This window comes from Anser anser (assembly GCF_964211835.1).
Source record: "Anser anser genome assembly, chromosome: 9".
Taxonomy (NCBI): Eukaryota; Metazoa; Chordata; class Aves; order Anseriformes; family Anatidae; genus Anser; species Anser anser.
In genome coordinates, this window is record NC_139729.1 from 17,687,244 (window position 1) to 17,693,378 (window position 6,135).

The following is a 6,135-nucleotide window of genomic DNA, read 5'->3' on the forward strand; positions in this document are numbered from 1 at the left end:
TGTTTGGAAGGAGAAATTATTCTAAATAACGTCTGGGGAAAGATAGATATAGGAGAGCATAGATTTGAGAGTCGGACACTCTAGAGCCATAATCCTATCGCTAGCTTTCTAAACGATAGAACAGAATTATTCAACTCCACATTTGCAAAATGGTAACACATCTGTCTATGGCAGAGGCCTAGGCTACTGATGATTTCCATGAGATATTATGAACTGGCGTGTTAATGTGAACTAGTCAGATCACGTCTTTATGGAGGAATTGCTATGGGCTTTGTAAACCCTTGGCCAGATTGGAGGGCAAGGGGACTCTCTCCATTATCCTGATGAAAGTGCTCCAGGAGCCAGGTCATTGCCTGGCCATAGAACAATGCGCACAAAAGATGTAGAGCACCTGAAGAGTTGAGTTTAAGTGCACCTCTGCTTCCCTCAGACAACCCCGAGTCATCTCTTAGTTGATAGATGAAGGAAAGGACAAGGGGAAGGTGGAGCAGCTTGAGGCAGTGTGGGTTCAGGGAACATCCCCTTCTAAGGACTATTTCTACCCCCACGGGACCAAGGCTGGCACTCTCAAAGATGCACCAAAGGCACTGTTATCAAGACCCAAACCACAGGCAGGACCTATCCAGGTGGCTCTGGCTGTACACACTGCTGAATCCCTACGGGCACAGAGGAGAGGCCTAATGTGTGACAGCATCAGGCAGGCCCACATACCCTTGTCCATGAGTCTTTTCCAGTATCCTGGTCTGCCTTCCAAAGGAAATCAGTTTGTCCTACTAGTTCCACATTAGGCCACATTAACTGTTCACAGAGCCACATCTTGTACACTCATCCCAGTATTTTTCTTGCTGGGAAGTGTATAACTGGACATGTATCTTCCTTTTGATAAGCTGGGCTGCCATGCAGGAAGTCATGGCTCCTTCTGATCATAAGGTCTCAGGTGAATTATTTCCTTCTTCCAGTGACCCTGAAATATGGCTTGTGTATATTATTTATATGTATTGCTCGAGCTCCAGAAATCCTTGTAAAAAATCTAGTTTCCATTTTCACTGCTGTGGCAAGACAATGGGGCTTAATTATGAGAGGTGTTGGAACACTTTAAATAAACCTGAGTGTAAATGAAATCATCGCCTCTAGAAGAGCTGCATTATATTAGGCATCACTCATTAACAGTTGCACTGGGTAAACATCACAGCACTCCTTTGCACAATATTCCAGTAGGATTTTGGCTTTGTAATCCCACACCATCTTTCCACATGCAAGAGGTTCATACATGTGCAGTGGGCTCATATGAGTCAGCTAGGATCAAACTGGGCTTGATCAAGTGCAATTCTGGTTTGAAAAGAGCTAATTAGAAGTAGGTAATGCCTAAATTCCTATATTGGGAACGCTTATCTGCAAAAACAGTCTTAATACACTGAAGGCTCTATCACTAAATTACCCATGAGCTTGCCTAACACACAGATCAGCAATCTTTGCTTCTCTGCTACCTAAATATGTAACTATGTGCAAATGCAAAGCATATTCTCCAGGTGTCCTGTACAGTACGTGCTGTGCAGAATACTGCTACCAAACTTCAAGCCAGGACAAATTGCTGGCTGGACAATAAAGCAACACTTACCCAATGACATGATGTCACTTATGCATATGGGGGAGGAGGAGAAAAATCTTTATTTGTTCTGGCCATAGATGAGGGCACAGCTTGAAATTGATTGATTGCGGGTGCATTCAGAGTAACAGCCTGATCCAGTTCCAGCAAAATCCAATGGCAAAATTCTGGTGCAAGACTACACTGAGTACAACAGACTTCCTTCCCAAAGACTCTGGCTCATACTTGACTGTGCAGAAGCAATCAGACCCTCTGTCACCTCACTCAGGGAAGTTCCGAGTAGGTATTTAGACCTGAGCTCTAGAAGAGGTAGAGGGATGATAGGCTGATGTTTAAAAGGTTTTCTTTGTTATACAAACATTCACAGTAGAGTGAGTAAGGTAACCTTGTATGAAGATCATTCTGTCAGGAACTCAGTCCACAGATCTTTCTAACTGTATCACCTCCACTACCCCAGTATCATAGCATTTTAAAACTTCATTTTCCAACTACTCCATGAGGCAGGAAAATGTTTGCTGTCCCCTTTCAACAGATACAGTTCTGCAGAATTAGCCTAAGTGTCCTACCAGCGGTATTCTGCAGAGTAACCCTTTTATCTCACACATCCAGTCTACATTTGATGCAACAGTTTTTCCCTAATGCTCACTTTTCCCCCCGCTGATGACTTACATTCAACTTGGAAAACAAGGCTTAGCCGACCTGTTTCACTCCCATTTAAAATTATGTTAACGTCCTGGCTCTGGAGCACCTTTTGCTATGGTCAAGACCACCGCAACACAGTTCTGTTTAAATCAAAAATAATACGCTGACATGGAAATTAGGCCATTGTTCTTCTCACACTAATAAAGCGAAGAGCTGAAAATTGAAATGGTCAACCTAGCAAAATGGTCAGGAGTAGCTATGTTTGTCATCTCTTGACAACTCCAGATGAAGAGTACTTAATTCATAAAAAGCCAAAATATGAGTTCTCTAAGTACCAATGTCACAAAATTGGAATCAGTGTGTTTTCTTAGAGCTACTTAATAGAGAGAAGTGCCTTTATTTAGCACCTGTCATCTCAAGCTCCCAAAATGCTCTCTCAAAAATTAAGTTTCCAATAAGCTTCCTAGCCAGACATCAGGCTCCAATTTGCAAGGGGTAAACTTGCTTAAGGTCACCCAGCATGGGAAAGAAGAGCTGGGAAGCAGCTCCAGGAATCCAAAGGACCACACCCCTCACTAGCCACTAGACCACACAACTGTCCCCATTTCACTCGAGCCATTATTAAGCAGGATAGAAGAACACTGTGGTTTTATTTTGTTAGCTGAACTCTTGCATTAATGTTTTACTGTCCCACTGATGTTTTGCCTAGAACATTCTGTAATCCACAAAATTAATATGTGAAGAACATCCAGTACAGTTTGGAGCAAAAATTTCAAACAGCAATAGAGTTTTGATTTCCAGCAGTTTCATAAATCAGAAGAGCTGGAGAAAGAAGGTTCCTTATTTTATCACACATTGCCTTGTGTAATGCCAGCAAAACCACCGCCCTTCCCAAAACCAAGCAGAAACACTATTGTTGCGGCAAACTCCATCTGGTCACTTAGAGAATTTAAAGCCTTGCATCATTCAAGTAGTAGTCTGTTTTGCATAGACAGAAAGGGAGTATGGCTCCAGATACATGACAAGGGCCAAAAATAAGTGTGCTCTACCTATGCACAGTATCTGACATTTGTTTCCCTGCCCTTATTCCTCATTTCATGCTTGATGATCTTGACTCTAGCTTCTGGGATAAGGGCTTCTCAAGCCTGTAAATCCTCCTCTATTCTGGTTTTTGTTGAATCACTTTGTTAAAGGATTATTCCAGGTAGAAACAAATCCTCCCCTTTTACAGACAAGTCCCCACTTCACTCAATGCAGTGAAGTGGGAATCTAAGACAACCCTGTCCATGCTCAAAGTCTTTGAATAAAGTTGCAGGAAACTTATTAATGATAGTAAGACTCTGATTGGGCTTAGACCCTGCTAGCTAAGGGCGCAAAAGCAGCTGGGCAGGAAGTATCTGACCACAAAGGCATGCCTGGTCAAGAAAAGCCATCACTTGTCAATCAAAATCCAACGCCCCAGCCTGACTCTGGAACCCAGCATGGAGCTAGGCAGAGCGTAAACTCTAATCCGAACAAAATTATTTAAAATCTGTCTAAGGCAAACTAATTAGTAAACATCTCCCATCTGCCAGATAGCATCAGATGTTTCGCATCAGCACCGCCTGGAGCTGCGATCCCCGCAGCCCTCGCTCCGAGCCGAGCAGCACAGCCTGATTAATGCCCTGCTGGAGCTCTCCCAGTGCTGAAGGGGCTCCTGCTCGCAGCCAGCCGACGGCACGCGGAGCTTCAGGCTGAGCACAGTCAAACATGAGGTTTGAGTGAAGCTGCAGGGGAAAAATGCAACTACGGGGCTGAAACAAGAGTGAGTCAGTAAGATCTACTGACAAAAGAAGGGGAAATGCCAGCAGGGGACATTGGTATGGCCAGAGTGAACTGGGTGGAGGAGAACAGGAGCGTGCCCTGTGTCATGACTTCCAGTAAGGTGCCTTGTGTCTTCTGTCTAGCCTCTAGTACCCTCTGCTCACTAAGACTGTGCTCTCCCCTCACAAACTCAAGAACAGCATAAAAAGCTTCACAATGACAGCAGTTTAGGAGTAACAAAGCTAAGTTCCTCTGGCCATTGAAGGTATTGTACCACTTTACCCAAAAGCAGGCCTGTTAACGTTAGTGTCCTTGGCCAACTACCAGCTCAGGTCAGAGTCTGTGCGCCTAAAATCAAATCACTGCAGTAACCAGGGAGGCTGTCCTGCTTTATCTCTAACATATAAACATCGTTCAGTATCGTAATTGCAAACAGAGGTGGACATGTGTGCCTGGGCAGCCAGCACTCTGGATGAGCTTCAGGCATATCTACAATGGAATAAGCTAAAATACAGATTAGAAAGCCAAGAAGTAGTTTTAATGCTCCTCAAGCAGGCATGAATACAGCATAGCCTTTATGCCCTTTGCCAGGGAATAGAGGGGCTGAAGGAGTGTGACTCCTCTTTGGTTCACCTAGAATGACAAAACTGAGCCCTGATGTCCAGGTCTGAGGCAGCAACTTCCTTACCAAGACTTTCATTTGCTCACAATTTCTTCATCCTTTATGACCACCCACAGACTGACAGGAGCAATTGACACCAACACTTATATTCTCTGCCCTCGTTGGTATTTCCCCCAGTGATATTCTGTGTCTTAGGCCACTTCTGGGATACAGCAGCTGATGCATCCTCAGCACTACGCTGCTGAAAGTTTGGATTTTGCCAGCCCGCACCACTCCAGAAGCAGCATTGGTAAATGCAGAAGCCAAAGGGCTAATGCTGCCTTGTACTGCACAGAGGACTGGAACATCAGAGTAGCTCTTACATAACAGCCCAAAAAGGAAAACAAATTTGGAAACAAGTTTGAGCACTCTTGGGATCCTAACAGGATAACCACTGGATGATCAATAGTGTAAACTGATACAGGATTGCACCCGTAATCACTTCTTCAAATGGGAAATTGCATAATAGAAGCAATTTTAATAGGTCAAGCACACTGCAGACATCCCCACTGCATCCATCAAAAATGTACACCCAGTGGAAGCCAAAATATGACCTGCTCCACCTCTGGTTATTATGAGGTCTCAGAGCACAGGCAGCTACCCAAGTGATTATGTATATTACTATTGTGCTTGGAGGCTGCACCTGAGTTCTAGTGGCCTTATAATTAGACCTACCTAATATAACGAAATCTGTACTGTGAGCGAAAGTTTACACAAGTTTATAGGCTATTCCCCACCAAGTGACAAACTATGACTGAGTATTGCAGGAATAACACAGCTAACCCCTTTCTTCAAGGGCTTTAGCACCTAGATAGACAAGGGAGCCAGAAGACAGACTGGCAGAACAAGGTAGACTGAAGAAACAGTTGTAAAGAAACAGTATAAATGTGATGGTGATACTGCAAGCTGCTGGATTAAAATAAAACCTTTGGTGTAAGTAATAAAGGACTCAGAATCAGAGGCAATCAACATCATAGAGAGTATTATGGCTGGGTGCAACTGCAAGCCATCTAGGTGGCAGAGAGGGTATGGCACTGAGTTAGGGAAGTCTGTGCCAGTGACTCGATGGACAACAACACGTTATCCAGATGTACAAGGACTGCTTTCCTTATGACAGTAGCAAAAGGCAGCCAACCTTGGCCAAGTACATTGAAAGAAAGTGTCCAAATACTGAAAAAGGGGATGCAGTAGGAGTCTGGCAGCTCCTCTGCCAATGGCTAGGCACATTGTCCTCCCAAACACACAGCTGATGGCACCAGGGTAAAGGAAGTTTTGGTAAAGGATATGGATTTCCAGACTAATTACACAGTTGAAACAGGTGAGCATTATTTGCTGTTTCATGACCAGTAATGTCCAAGTGTTTGGCCCAGAAACCACATCTATTGCACTAGACACTCTACAGACATTAAGCAAGGGGTAGACT